Source organism: Calidris pugnax, unplaced genomic scaffold (assembly GCF_001431845.1).
Source record: "Calidris pugnax isolate Ruff unplaced genomic scaffold, ASM143184v1 scaffold103, whole genome shotgun sequence".
In the NCBI taxonomy this organism is placed as follows: Eukaryota; Metazoa; Chordata; class Aves; order Charadriiformes; family Scolopacidae; genus Calidris; species Calidris pugnax.
In genome coordinates, this window is record NW_015090990.1 from 14,927,916 (window position 1) to 14,943,476 (window position 15,561).

At 42.2% G+C, this 15,561-nt stretch overlaps 1 protein-coding gene across 5 annotated transcripts in view; it reads left to right on the forward strand.

The window, feature by feature from the left end:
* The window catches only part of CREB1 (cAMP responsive element binding protein 1), a 40,582-nt gene that overhangs the window by 566 nt on the left and 24,455 nt on the right, over window positions 1-15,561 (forward strand). Inside the window, exon 2 of one of the 5 annotated variants that reach the window (XM_014954510.1) lies at window positions 9,897-10,033. The exons of the other annotated variants lie outside the window; for them this stretch is intronic. The gene's annotated coding sequence lies outside the window, so the exon portion shown is untranslated. The remainder of the gene's footprint in view (window positions 1-9,896; window positions 10,034-15,561) is intronic. 5 annotated transcript variants of the gene reach the window in all.

The window sequence follows — 15,561 nt, forward strand, 5'->3', positions numbered from 1 at the left end:
CCCGCTTCCTCCCCTCGGCGCTGCCCGCCCCGGGCGCGGCCTCCCGGCCCCGCCGAGCTCCGGGGCCGCCGGGCAGCCCTCCTGCCGGGGCCGGCCCGGCCCCCCGCGCCCCGAGAGTTTTCCCTTCCCCGGCGACCCGAGTGCGCGGTGTAAATAAATAAACAAGCAAACAGACTCTTGCCGTGGCGGAGGGGAGTTCGCGGGGCGCTCCCAGGCTCTGTAACCAGCAGGTTTTTAATAAAAAGAAAAAAAAGGAAAAAAGAATCTGTGCACAGGAGCCGGGGCCGGCGCTCGGTCTTGGTGGTCGCTTCTATTCGCAGCGAGGGGCAGGGCCGTCCCCGGGAGGCTGCCAGAGGGGGAGCGGCGCCCGGTCACCCAACACCCGGGAAATACCGGAGGGAAGAGCTGCGGGGATCACGTAACGGAGATACGGTTCCCCCTCGCTGCCTTGTTTCTTCCCCGTTAAAGTATTTTTAACCCGAAGCGAACTCGAGCCCCGGCCGTGGCTGGTGGATCTCGGTCTGGGACTTGCTTTTTGCCAGTTTTCGGCGGACCCCCCGGTGCTGGGCAGGGAGCAGGATGTGCCCTCTCCCCTGCTCGGGCAGCAAATGTCAGCTCGGCTGCCGCCTCCACCTTACGCCCGCCCTGCCTCGCTGCAGCTCTGGGGCTGGTTTTGCCCCTTTTTGGTGCCTAGAGTAGAAGGCGTTATTTTGACTTCATTTCTCCTTGCAAAGCCTGGATATCTGCAGGTTTGTGTACAGGAATAAGCAAAAGTGATTTGGCAGTATTCTTAAAAAAAAAAAAAAAAAAAACAGCCAAAGATTTTTACACCTCTCAAATGTGTAAGATGATAAAAGATTCTTATAGGTCATAGGACTTTTTTTTTTCCTGAAAACATTAATTTTTTTGTTTGTTTGTTTTCTTTCTTCTCCCTCTTAAATATTCAAATGCCTGCACATAATCTGCTTCTGGAATAACACCCGTCATTAATTATTTTTTATTTTCTGGGGCTAGAAACGAGTTTTCTATTTCTTAAATAAAGGACTAGAGACTTATTTAGGAATATCAGATATCTCTGTTTAGTCCCATTGTGACCACCAAACACAGTTTCAGAATACAGGAATTCTGAGACTCTACTTGCTTCCTTTCTCTGTATCAACAAATGTGGATTCTTACAGTAAAATGTGAAATAACTGAAAAAAGTTTTTATTCAAGATGGGTATTTCACATGTGCAGACAGGCTTATCCTTCCTTGTATGTGAATTTCTGTTTTCTGTCACTTACACCACTTCTTTTGAAATTAATGCCAAAGGTGCTCTACATCACTTCACTCTGAACAATGCCAACATGATAAGAGGGTTTCTGAGGTTGCAACTGATTAATAGACGGCTGAGGACTCCAGTAAGCAATGTAGCTGTTGATAGTCATTAAAGAGAATGTAGTTGTTGGTGTATTTCATTCATTCTTGATTTGATGCACTTGATTTTAAATACAAAAATGCGACAGTAAATCCTTGCTTGTTGTTTTTTTGTAGCTTTAGAAACACAACATTTTATTTTATTCTGTTTCATAATAGAGTGGAAGACTCTCAGATCCATATTTTCTGACACAGATCTCTGCATTTCCTCACCAGCTTTGTATCCTCACAGATCAGAGAGGAAAAGGAACAGAGATGTGGTTGTGTATTTGCTAAGTATCACTTACAGATGACCTAAAATGAAATATTGGCACATAGGAAAGAAGAGTGTAATAATTTTTAATGCTTTAATTTCGTTGATAGAACATTAATGTTTAGATTAGTACTCTCAGCTTTCTGTCTGCATCTGAATCTGATCTCTATATTATTTTTTTTCTCCCATACTTTTTTTGATAAGGGTGTCTGGTACCCTGGGTGGAAAAAAGAACCCCAAATGTCTGAAAAGGGAGAGGGGTCTGTTGATACAGAAAATTTAGAAACATCTCATTTAGACTCTCAAGTCATCAATCTGTCTGTTTCCTGGAAGCCTGCACCAGCGTAGCTATTGCTGGTACTGATGTCAAATATAAAATATTCTGTAGAAGCTAATCTTATTCTGGAAAGTAGCTGTTCTGCTGCTGCAAGAAGCAAACAGCCTCTTCTTGCCTAAGTGTGGCTGCAGCTCTGAAGGTGCAGATTTCGATAGTAGACAAGGCACTGACTAGGAATTTCTGTTGACAACCTTTTGAAACAAATGGGATATTCACACTTCACTTCTATTTTCGGATCTCTGGAAGCAAGTGGAGATCAGTTACTCATGCCGCGCTTCTCAAGGCTTTTCTGCAGTGAGAAGGCCGTGCTAGCTTTCTGCCACTAATCTAAAGTTAGTTTCGTGGGACATGACAGCAATCCTCACCTACAGAAACAACTCTTCTGAATTCGGTTTGAGCTCTCTGGTGCCCTGCCTGTGTGCAGTTGAAGTTTCGTGACAAGGCAGAGATTTTTCTCTGAATCAAGAATTGTGTTGCCTCATTTGCAGTCTTTGCGGTCATATTTCATGGTGATTTGTGTAAACCCGAGCAATCTGCAGTTAATGATTTTTGTACATCACCCAACATGAAGGCATTGATACCTGTTTTATTCTTCAAAACTTTTAAATCACTTGGTTGTACCGCAATTAAAAAGGTGAGTGAGAACAAATATGGCACCTTCTGTTTCTAAAATGGCCTTGTCAGCTGTGCAGGAGATGAAGATGTGCCAGGGTTTAGTTGGTCTTTTAGGTAAAAAAGCATTAGAAGACATACAAGGATTTTCTCATTTCATGCTGCTGCTGTTTTTTTTTCTGGCAGTGCTGGATTTAGAATATCCTGTGCAAAGTGAAGAAAATAGAAAGCAAGGTGGTGGAAGAGCCACTTACAGGGGAGAGGGCAAAGAATTTGGAGGAGGCGTGTTCCTATTTGGACACATGTATATGTTTTATATATATGTAAAACATATATACATACATGCAAGTTTAAAGCAGCACGGATGATTAGGTACTCTTAATGATTTTGAGCAAACTGCATAGATACAGGGTTTCTGCTACCATTTAAGATAATGAGCATACCTGGTTTTCTCCTGAGAGTATTGTGAAATTTGATGTTTGTCATAAATCAAGCCCCTTAGGTGAAAGATGACAGAATAGTTCCAAAGATAGGAGACTGCTGCCAATTGCTGTTCTGGATTTCATTACTTTTCAGTTGGTCTCTGACACAAGACTTCACTAGCTACTTTAGACAAAGCTGCAGGAAGCCTTATAATGAACTCTTTTGAAGCTACCTTCATGTGGGAAACTGAGACAAAAATGTCTACCCTTGATGATTTCATACATTTTTGGAGGGGAGAGTTCAAGTGATGTGTAAAAAATCTCTTATGCTCTTAAGTGTTGTTTTAGAGATAGCTTGTTTGGTCAATGAGGTTATCACCAAAACTTTTTTCCCTGCATTTGGAAGAACTGTAAAGCTGAGTCGAGTCTTCCTCTTTTGGCAGAAACTTTTTCAGATAGCTTTCTGAACTTAGAAAAGAGCAGGTTCTTTTCTTGAGCAGACAAAAAAAAATGGTAACCTGAGAAATCCAGGCATTTCTGAACTTTGTCTACTGCCTGATGGACTGAAACCATAGTTCCACGTACATTTTTTGACAGTAATATTGGCTGAAGCATCTTCCATGTCTGGTGATTTGTTCCTGTCTTCTTCATTGCTCTGGCACAGAAGTTTGGGCTGCTGCATGGTAGACCTGACTGAGGAAATGATCCTGCAGGGTGATGGGTGGGGAGCCTGATTATTTTTCACTTGGATCATTCCCTCCCCTGGTTGCTGCATAGTTGCACAGTATCCATACCAGCGTAATCAGCAGAAGGGATGGGGCTGGATAAGCAGGAAGATAAGGGCTACTCAAACAGCAGCACTGCTAAATGAGGAAATGAGGTCTACATTAAAATTTTTAAATTATTGCTGTGTTTATAACTAAGCTGGACTGCATAGATCCTGTTCTGGTTCTTCTGGCTGGAGCGCTGGATCATTTAGCCAAGTTTTAAGTTTTTGTGTGTGCTAAATACGAGCAAATGAACATGAGCTCATACTGTTTGTTGTGCTACTTATTTACTTGGCTTAAACACCTTTTGTGTGTGTTGGGGTTTTTTTTAACTATTATGTTCACTTCCTCAGTCCTGTTCTCACATGTTTTGCTCTAACTTCTAACCTGCCCTTGCCATTCTCTGCAGCTCTTTGCTGCAGTCTTAGTCATCTCTCCAGCACTCTGCAACCTCCTGTGACATGTTGGCTCCAACATTACATGCATTTTTCTGATAGATCCTACCCTAAATCTTCTCTCGTTCTCTACTACTATTCCAATATCAGTTAGTTGCACCTTTCCTAGGGTTTGGATGTGAAATCTCTTCTCATCTAGCTTATATTTTATACCGCATGGAATAATGGATGGGAAGCATTATTTTCTTGGATTTTTCTGATGACTCTTCCTCTGGCTCTGTGTAGCTGGCTCAGCCTCAAACTCTGCTGGTGCTTGCCGGTTCCTCCAAGTGACATGCAATATGAGCAGGGTTTGTAAATTTATGCCTTTGTAGATTGCAGAGAGCTTTCTCTTGGGAAGAAAGCCTAGGTCATTAACTATAGAGGTAGGACCCCTGCCCCTCTTCATAAAGGTCATCCAAATTTTCTTTTTTGTGCTGATAGGAAAATTCTAGGAGATACCAAGGGAGGGAAGATGTGAAAAAGGGCACTGTGTACTAATGCCACAGCATAATACTAATAGAAGTCTGTTGCTCTGATTTCATCCGAGCCAATACAACTTTATGTGGTTGTCAAGTGACAGACATCTTTTTCATTCCTCCTTCCTTGGTTGTGTGGTGTTTGGCCATCCATTACGTTGGCTGTGTGTTGGTTGTATGTAAAATCTAATGAGCCAGGTGAAATCACTAACCCAGGAGAAAAACATGCTTTTTTGTTAGGTTACTGTTCTTCTGCGTGAGTTAGCCCTATCACTCGGTGATTGAGATGCTGTTAGCACCAACACTGGGCCAAATTCACAGGGAGACTGTAGGGAAAGGAAGGTGGGACACAACTTTCTCTCTTCAGCAGCAGAGAGGCTGGGTCCACGGACCTGTGTTGGGGAACTACAGCCCATCCATGATTCGGAGTGAAGGAGGGAAGAGTCAGGCTCTGTCCATGGTGATCGGAGCCACATCCATCAGTTTGTCTTTGTGGCCAGGAAAGCTAGAACACAGCAAGTGTCTCAGTTGAAGAAAAAAAAAAAAAATAGAGGAAAGTTTCCCTCTTTAGAACGGCTGGTGACACCTGTGTGGTTGAAGTAGCTACTCCTTATCAGAGGCAGGTTTCAGTCTTCTCAAGAGGTTGGACTAGTGTAACTCTTAGGTCCCTTTCTTTATGGGAAGCCCAATCAGATGGGTATAATTACATATAACATTTCTTTATCCAAGCCCAAGTTAAAAGATGAAGCTCCAGAAGGGGTCCTGGTCCAACACCTTGGTGTAAATCCTATCAGCTGGCCCAAGGCAGCTGGGCGGTGAGCTCGCTTTAGTTTTGCTATTGCTACAGACTGTTAGATGCCTTGGCCTGTCTTCCTGGGTTAAAAATAATGTGGCTGAAACTACTAAGATGAAAGTAGTAGCGTAAGGTTAATGTGGTGTGTATAACCGCACATGTTATCCTGGGCTGGGGAGAGGAAGAAGTTTGTTACCTGCTGCAGACAACTGCTTTGTCAGTTATGTGGCTGTTTGAAAAATGCGTCTCTGCCCAATCCTCAGAAAGCTAATGTTGACTATATGAAGAATCATCATCCTGTTTCCAGCCTCCCACTCTTAAGCAAAGTCATCAGTAAAACAAGAATAATCAAATTACGGAATATAGATGTTTTCTTTTCTTCAGCATCTTTGTTGACTTCCCGCAGTCTTATGACACCTGTACCCATGGCTTGATCTCCTTTGTTTTCATTGGCAGGCCTGGCTGCAGCAGGGTAGACTCTGTTCCACCTTCCCTGTTCCTGCTCCTGTGCCAGTAGCACCAGTACAGCTGTTTGTGAGGCTCTGATGTGAACTGGATTGGAAAACTGGCCCAGGATAAAAATAAGTTGTGTTTTCTGGTCTGTCTGTAGCACAAGTTGGTTGCCCAGTCCCATTTACTACACAGCCTCACAGACAGCTGGAAAGGTGTAAATAAGAAAGAATCCAAAGGAAGGCAGAGCCTGAGCTGGCAGCACTGCCAGCAGATGTGCTAGTAAGACTGTAGTTGCAGAAAGCAAAGTGGAGATTTTCTTTTGTGTGCAACACACTGATGTAAAACACAGATTCTGTTTCTTCCTCTGGCCCTTTCTGCTTTGTCAGTGGCTCCGTTGCTTACTCAGGGTCGTCATTCTGACCTTCAGCGTTACCAGCAAGACACAGCTCTGTTCAATGGAAACAGCTGTATTGCCCACAGGTAATGCAGGTCTTAAACTTCAGTTCAATATTTGAGAACCGGGATAAATTATTGTCTGTTCTGGAGATGACACTTTTGCAGCGTAGATCTGCCTGGCAGGCGTATGAGAGATCTTTCTCATTTAAGAAGCTCTCTCGCACTGTCCAGGCAAATATAAAAATGCATGAAAAATAAACCAGAATCCACTCAGTTGGTAATATTAGTCAAAATTATTTTACTACAGAATTTCATCACTGTTAACATTTCATTTTGGTTTTAGGTAGAGGGTGGGCCATAGGTTTAATTTTGGTGCATTAAGCAAGATAATGTGTCTGCTATTGCTTCGAGACTAGTCGTAATTGACCAAGCAACGATGACTGCAGTGTATCTAGTGAAGGCAGAGCAATTTTAGGATTTAAAATATTTCCAAGTCCAAGCTGTGGCTTAAGCCCCAAATCTTTCCGTTTTAGTGTTGCAGTGAATTTTGTGAATAGGATGCATTCAGAAGTTGGACAAGGGCAAGATTTGTGAGGAGGTGCTGTTTTTCTTGTGCATACCTGGGTATACTCTACTGTGGCACTCCAACTCCAGAAAGAATTCAAAGGTTTTCACTTAAGAGCATTGAGGCAAAATATAGTCTATGCTGCCTGTTAAGAAAGAAACACAGCTATTAAATCATAACAGGAAGTATGCTGCTTGTACAGGTACAGGTTGTTTGAATTTGTTTCAGACATTTGACTTTATGTCTGGTAATTGTCATCTTTGTATAAATAATTCAGTCTGTCTTTCAGATGACCTGTTCTAAAGGTAATCTTCTAATAAAACAGTGAAAGCATTGGTCTGAAACGTCCATTTTGTTGTGTTTTCTTTCTGAACTCACTGGAAATGTTGTGGGTTTTTTGAACAAGACTTTATAATACTTACCAAATTATATAACTTCATGCTCTCTATACTCTGGGTTGAACTCTAGAAATATCACGTACGTTCCAAGCATCAAATGGAATGAGTAGTGTTTGTTTTAATAGCTTATGCCTATAAAGCTTGCAGCATAAACATATGAAGTGGCATTTTTAATGAATTAATCCTTTAGCCACTGACATTCAGAAGTGGGTTAGAAACATTAGCAATGGAGCTGTCTCTTCTTGCCAACAGACAAAATCTACCTAAAATTTTCTTGTCAAGTTTAACTATGTTGCTGGTAATACCTAAACCTGCATGCTTGCCCTGAATTTCTTAAGCGATTTGATAGTTCTCTGAAACAGAAGAATGATGTGAAAACAAGTGTGATCTGTATCACTCGGATTCCAACATCTGACCCTTTTCAATCTTCAGTATTTTGCTGAGGTGACCTCCAGTATTCAGACCTCAGGCTTTTTTTTTTTTCTTTTTTTTTCCTCTTTAATTTTTACATGAACAAAACAAATGGATGGTGAAATTCACATAACTGATTTAACGTTTCAGACCAAACGAAGAACTTCAAATACTGACAGTTGCCCTCCATCATCATAGGATGGGAAAGGAAACATTTACTTTATTGATGGGAAAGTCCCCTGAATTTCTGGGACTTTCCAGATGGTTAATTTCAGAATATAAGTTTACATTCATATTACATTAGAATGTCATCTTTAATCAGTGTAATCTCTAAGAACCTTCAGTCTTACTGTACACTATTCTGATAAATGTGATGTGTCTGTTAATAATTCCACACTGTAAAATTAACAGAGACTCTGGAAACAAATTACTTTGGAATGGAAAGATTTCAGGTAATAATAAACATGTTTATATGGTTATCTGTATTTATCACATTCCCACATATGCATATAAATCATACCTGGTATGTAATTTGAATTATTAGAATTTTGGAAATGCCTGTATGGGGGTGATTCCTTTCTCTGTGACAGGTGTAAGATTTCTGTATGTTGTATTCTCAGTCCTTGGGCTTGGAGCACTCAAGTTAACCAGACTGATGTGAGTGTGTAACGCTCTAGGTTCGTTGGGTTGGTTTTTTTCAGGAAGTTGTTCCTGAACACCGAAAGAGAGCTGGGTGAACTTCTGTATAATTTCAAAGTAGCTTTGTTCACTCAAGCACCTGTCACGGACTCAGTGATTGAGACTATGCATATCTCTGTACCACATATATAGAGCAAAGCCTCTGCAGGAGCCACTGTTGTTAAACACCCTCGTCTTAACAACATCATAGTCCTACTTCCCTCTCTCTAGGAGAGTGGCTCTGTTCAGCAGTCAGTCGTTGGTGCTGTAGTTATTTGCTGAGGAAAAATTTTGGTAGTTTCCCCACCTCAGAGGTAAGCATTTATTTAATGCAAACGTGTGTAGAGTCTCTCCCTGTGGATTTGCACACTGCCACAGGTTTGGGGTTGCAGCAGTTCCTCCAGCTGATGCCTCTGACCTGGGATGTTTGAAGGTTGCTTGGCAGATGGACAAAGATCCTTACAATGTGTCAAAAAGTTGTCAAATATTTCATGCAGCATTTAAGTGGGTCTTTCTCTGCCAGAATGAATGATGGGGCAGTAAAAGCCCACAAGACACAGAAATGCATATGAAGGAGAACAAATATGATCCATCTGAATGATTCTGGCAAGTCAAGTGGAAAATTCAAGTCCTGACAGGTCTGCCAGTATAAAAAAAGGAACATATGCACCTTCTTAGATGGATCTTAACCTTGCTAACTTGGCATCGTTTTCTGCTCCGAATACTCCTTTCATTGTTGGTAGGGACACGGTCCTCTTTTCTAACATCATCTTCCATTTTCTCCCCGTCACAGGGGAAGAAGGAGGTCTCTGTCTGCTTGCAGAATTAGCTTTCCTTTCTGTCATTCTGGACTGCCTTTAGCTCTTCCCCTGGAACACCTTCATATGCCAGTGTTTGCTGTGAAAGGAGGTGGCCCGAAATGTTCTGCTTGTTGTTGACCAGCCACAGCAGGGTAAATTATTTATTTGGCATATCTAGATAGCCAGGTGGTACCAGAGCACTGTTTCTAACATGCTCACCGTGCCAGCCAGGGACAACCTGCCTTCCCGTGCAGGGGTCATGTAGGTGGTGTAGCGTGGCGCCGAGCCCAAGCTAACAACCCCTGCTAAGAGGTGGGGTGTACCAGCCTGGGCTAGGGGCCTTGCTAGCAGGACACAGGTCTTCAGGTCATTGTACCCACTGCTGTACTCAAGTTTCGTGGGTTCAGGCTGCATTAATACACCCCATGGCTTTTAGCTGGGTGCTGGTTCATGTCCAGCAAGCTTTCACCCGTGGGCTGAGCAAGTGCCGTCCCCACCTCGGCGTGGGAGGTGTTGCTCTTTGCAGAAGCAGGCACCATTGGTGAGCTGCAGCATCCAGTAGTATCACTGGAGCTCATTTTTGGAGACAGACAGACAGACACAGACATGCTACCTCACTAGTCTTAGTACAGATGTAGTCATATCTTCCCTTTTTTTTTTTTTTATTAAATCTGCCATCAGACCAGTGTGTGACTAGCGCTGAAGTTGGAAGCGGCTGTCTTCATGTCACAGCAGTGGGTTGTGGTGAGAGGTCAGCTTCAGATCCCATGGAGTCATTTGTTCCCCAGGTCTCCACCCGCTGCTATTTCAGTCAGAAGGTAAGAGGAGAATTTGACTGGGGCCAGAAATTAAACCTTGTCACCAGTGGCTACCCTGATTATTAATTTGCTAGGCCCGTACCAGTTGCAAAGAGCTTGTTCCTGAAGTTCGGGGTGCATTCAGTGGGAGCGTCAGCTGCTAGATGCTGTCATAAAAAAATCATTCAATGCCCCTACTTCATGTTGTGTTAAGGGTGCTTGTGAACAAATGACACTGTTGTGGTAATTTTCATTAAGTAACCAGCAGCTACACGTTGCAAAGTGAGCCACAGTTACTTTCAGCAGACACATGGAGAAAAGAGGCGTGTATTTTGACAATTTCATGATTTCATTTTTGGGAAAGGAAAGCTTCTTTCTACAGTTGGTAGGAATTGCAAGAAATCAGCATAGGCTGAAAATTAGGTGCTTTTTGTGTTCTAAAAATAATGTCAGGGAAAAGATGGTAAGCTGTAGTGCGGTCAGCTTGTATTGTAAATGCACTGCATAAATATGGTAGTGGCAACAAATGCAAAAGAACTGCAAAATGTGCTGAATTTTCAGAAAAAAGCAAGTTCTTATGAAGTCTGTGTGAATAGATTGTATATACTGCCCAGGACATCCTTAAAAAAAATCTCTATTTTTTAAAAAATTCAGTTTGTAGACATCTTTTGGGATGTTTTGGGATTCTTTTTCTATACATGTTCACTAACAGTGTTTAAAACAATTTCTCACAATTCTGTCACACGTTAACAATCACAGACATAAAACATGTGAATTAGTCTTTTAATACCCTAAGTGCATTCAGTATGAGGGCAGAGCAGTTAATAAATAGAACATATTTATGGATTATGTTTTCAATAATAATAATAATAATAATAGTTACTCAATGACTCTATAACTTCTCTGGGATGTGTTTTGGTTTGTCTAAGTGAAGTCAGATAGTATTTTGGGGGAATTCCTGAATGCGAAGGGGATGAGAGAGTGGAGAGGCATTTCTTTGGTTTTCATTGTTAATGCCTTAGGAAATGCTTGCTCTGATCTCTGCCTTCGGGCTCTGCTACCTGGCTCTTTGCAGACCTGTCCCAAATATTAGATAAGGTTAGGAAAAAGGTTTGTTAAAAATATGTATATTATCAGTAGAATTAAAATATGTAGGTTTGGGTTTTTTAAGCTGTGCAGGAGGGTTCACCCTTACATTTAGTGCCCAATTCACAGCCTTGAAGCGAAAGGTCCCTTCAGTTAGGTCCCTTGATTCTATATTGAGCAAGAAAAGGCAGTATAGATTAAACTTGGATTAGATTATGTGCGTGTACCAAGTGCTTACTGGATGCTCCTGTACTTGTTCATAGAATCTGATACAAGAAATAAATTGCAGTTAATTGCTGTCAGAGTCTCTTTTCCATTTCAAAAGCTTGAGGGCAGAAACACTAGACACTAGTACAATGCCAAGAACGTGGAGTCAAATCAGGAAGATGCAGCAATGAAGAGTGTTTAAGCAGCTTTCGCTCACACACCTTACCTGTGCATACTGATTTACCATCTGCCTGGTAAATGTCGGCTTTCTGGTGTTATGCTAACAGAAAATGAAATCTAGACGTGATCGCTGATTTGAGTGCTTGCCACTATAGCTGTGAGATTAGATTTTTGGTCTTCTGCCCTTGTTTTAAAGTCTGCCACTGCTGCTGCTTTAGTGAAAGGGAGATTGAGCGTGCAACACGTAATTTGTTCCGATACTTCTGTCATTTGCATGTGTAAATCTGTTAAGTGTGAGAAATTTTCACTGACTTTGGAAGTGCAACTACAACCGCACTAGAAGTTTTGTTGAAAAAGTCATGAGCCAGAAAAGTTTATTACGCGTAATCAAGGCTCCTGGTTGCATTTCTCCTGTGATCTGTGTGAAAATACTACATTGTTCGCCTCTCTTGCATTGGCTGCTATAGCATATATTCAGTCAGGAAATAGTTTTTGGATACTTCTCCCTCTGAGTGTGATATTGGTGGAGACAAGTGGGACTGCAGGTGTTACGTTTAGCTGATGTTCTGATTCTGCTTTGTGCAAGATCTCTTTGAGACTCTATTTTTCTTGTAAGTTCAAGACATATTTTAACTTCAGTGACAAGAAGAATTTTTCCAGCTTTTTATTCTTCAGTTTGCCTGGCAGATTGCTGTGTGTCAACGCAAATAATCTGAAGACTCGTCTCCATTTTTTGGCATTTTCAGTGGAGTTGGTTGTTGAGGCCAGTCTTTCACTTCTGCCTCCGCTCGGTTTGCCCGGCCCTTGCCCTGCCCTGATGGAGAAGCTGGGGAGATCATGGAGTGTCTGTGTGCTGAACCCCTTCACGGAAGTGGTAAAAGTTAGAATCATAGAATGGTCTGGGTTGGAAGGGACCTCAAAGATCATCAAGTTCCAACCCCCCTGCCATGGGCAGGGACACCTCCCACTAGAGCAGGTTGCTCAAGGCCCCATCCAGCCTGGGTAGGTAGATTTAAGACAAAGCAGCAAACCTAAGTTGTGTTCACAGTATGGCACACAGTCTTGTCACCCCAAGGAGAGGGCAGGAGGAGCAAGTATCCATGGGGCAGTGTCAGCTTGGGATGACGAAGAAGCTTTGGTGTAAATTGCAATTCCTTTGCCAACCCACTGCAGTCATTAGTGACAGAGAGAGATGATTATAGGCCTGTCTTACCCTGTCAAGCACTTACTACTGTTTATTTGAAGTCCCTTGTGTTAGCTGTAAATAAAATTATTTTTTTCTGAATGCTTTCAGTCTGGCAGCCATTGAATGGAGTTCACAAAGCGGTTGTTGAGCTGCGGCTGAAAGGGCTGCAGCGCTGCAAGGTGACAATGGAAATGTTTACAGATTTCATGTGAACGTTCTCAGTACTTACACTGGAAAGGTAAAAGCAAATAATAGCACGAGTGGTGTTTGATGACCTTTCAAGGGTTTTCATGGTGGATCTGTGGCTTTATAAAGCCACATATAGTAAATATGGAGTGAGTTGAATTCCTGGAGCTCTGGATGGGGGAGCTGTATTTGCTTCCTTTAACAATCATACTGGCACACCTGCTATGAATAAATCCCAATACAGGGTTTGAGAAGCAGGCATTGCCTCCATTTCCCTTCCCTCAGCCCCCTCGCTGCTCTGACCCCTTGCTGCCACAAGCCGTGGGGTGGCTGGATGTTGAACTGGGCCAGGGACCTCATGTGGCGATCGAGGTGGCCTCTGCAGGTGGTGGCTGGGGTAACCTCTGACTGGATGTGGCACAGGTCAGGTTCAGAATGGGCATGGGTTTGTTGGGTCTCTGCTCTGCGCTGTTTTTGGAGGCCGCCATGCTGTTCTTCAAAATCTGGGTGCGTACTTTAATAAAATAAAACCAGAAGTCATCATCTAGCTGTGGAGGAGAAGGAGAGTTTAAAGCATGTCACTTGGTAAAGCCATGCTTGCTTGTGAGCAGGCTGTGACAGTACACCTGATGTGTAAAGCCAACCCTGTTGCCTCAAGGTGTAGTTATATTGTATGGACAATAACTGTCAGCATAAGCATTAACTGATAACAGTGAATTGTGACCACGATGTTACTAAAGAGAAAGAAAAAGAAAAGCTTGGAGGGAGAGGTAGTATATTTTACTGTGCCAGCTGGTACAATTGAAAAGCATGAAAAGCTTTGGGGCATTCAGGACCTTCACATACAAAAGTGGATGGAAAGTTATATCTGCTGTAACAGCCACAGTGAGGTATTTTGATTCTGGGATTTAGTAGTGTTTGGGAAAAAACCTCCACTTTTTTTCTTCAGACTGTCCTGAATGGAGAAAAGCAGCCTTGTCTTCAGAGCAGGAGAGCTCTTTGGCTCCTGTGAGCAAGGAGAAACCAAGGAGCAGAGCCTAACGTTCAGGAGAGATGGTGGCGTTTATGAGGATATTTTGGATATGGGATAGAAAAAGAAGGTAGAGAGTAAGATATACCAAGGAGAACAGATGTGGCAAGCTGTGGGAAGGCAGAATTCTGTCTTCCTGGCTCTGTAAGCAGATGGGAAGGGCAGTAGCTCTGCTCATGCTCTGAGTACACAGTGTTGATGCTCACTTTAAATAGAGATTACAGGAGTTACCGTTATCTGGAGCGCACCTAGTTCAGCATCCTGTCTTTAAGATACTGAAGATCAGTAGGCACCTCAAAAGACTACTGGAACCTGCAAGAATTACATGTGACATAATCTTCTCCCCTCATGAAAATCTTTATTTGAATTTTTAAGGGTTAGAGATTGATTTAAATCTCATGAGGTTTTATCTTCCTTTCAGTTCTGCACCACTTTTGGTATGAAATAACCACACTAATTCTGGATATTCTTGGGCATTCTTGTTATCCGTGCACACGTCTAACCCCTGTGCCCTGTTTGAATCCTGATAAATTGCTTCTCATCAGCATCATCAGTGCTATTTGTGCAGTACATGAAGTGTCAATTTTCATATTTTTAAATAGATATTTTAAAATATTCGTTTCCATACTTTTAGATTTGTCACCTTTCCGCTTCACTGTTCTTATAATCAGACAGTGAATGATTCTCATTTACTTCCCCTGTTACTAATTTAAATATATATTTTTAGTGTTTGAAGCATTTCCCTCCTTTCTGGGGAAAATAATACATTTCTATCCAGTCTCTTCATACAATAGGTTTTCATTGCCGAAAATGCTTCCTTTCTCTGAACACACAGATTCCACAGAACCCATTTTTAAGATGGGCTCCCAACCTCTGCACTGTAATCTAGCTGATGTATAGGGTCCCTCTATACAAGTATAATTTTTAAAGATTACCCTGTCTCTTATTACTGTTGCAGTCAACCACTTTAGCTTTTCTTTACACAGATGCTTTTAAAGAAGAAATCTGGTGAGCTGTCTGCAGGAGTGCCCAGGACCCCTCTCCAGGTTTATGCAACTAACAAGATAGGTTTATTTGGATTTTTCTACAGTCTGTGTAGTTCAGTTTCCTGGCATTCTGCAACTGTTTGTGTTTATTAATATCCATCTTCTGCTGCCCTGCCTGGTGTAAATTCAGCTAGTACGGTTAGTTATCTTCTGCTGAACTTCTTTCTCCCAGTCCTAATTTGGCTAAAAACAAATTACTGGGTGTCAGCTGAATGTTTCACTATTTGGCTCTTCACCTCCGGAGTTTCAGATCATTAGTAAGTATGTCGTTAAGAAAGAATTCGTAAGTATAATACTCGGAAAATTGCATATTACCTAAGTCACAAGTTAAACCGTCTCTGACGAGGTAGTCTCATCAGCTTTCTTAACCTCTGTTCAGAGTTCATAGCTGGGGTGGTTTAGCCAAGCAGGCTCTGGTTTTCCAGCTCTGGTTGGTAATAGCTAACTGTTTTTTCAGTTAGTTTCATTTAGAATGTTTGGTTCAAGATGAACTACAGCAATTACTAATTTTTTGTCAAAATGGGGGGGAGGGAGTGTGTGTGGGGTGTCCTCTTCAGACAAGACGGAAAGTAGCCTGGAAGCAGGAGGAAATGAGAAGAAGGTGTGTTCCCTCTGCTCCCATATGCCT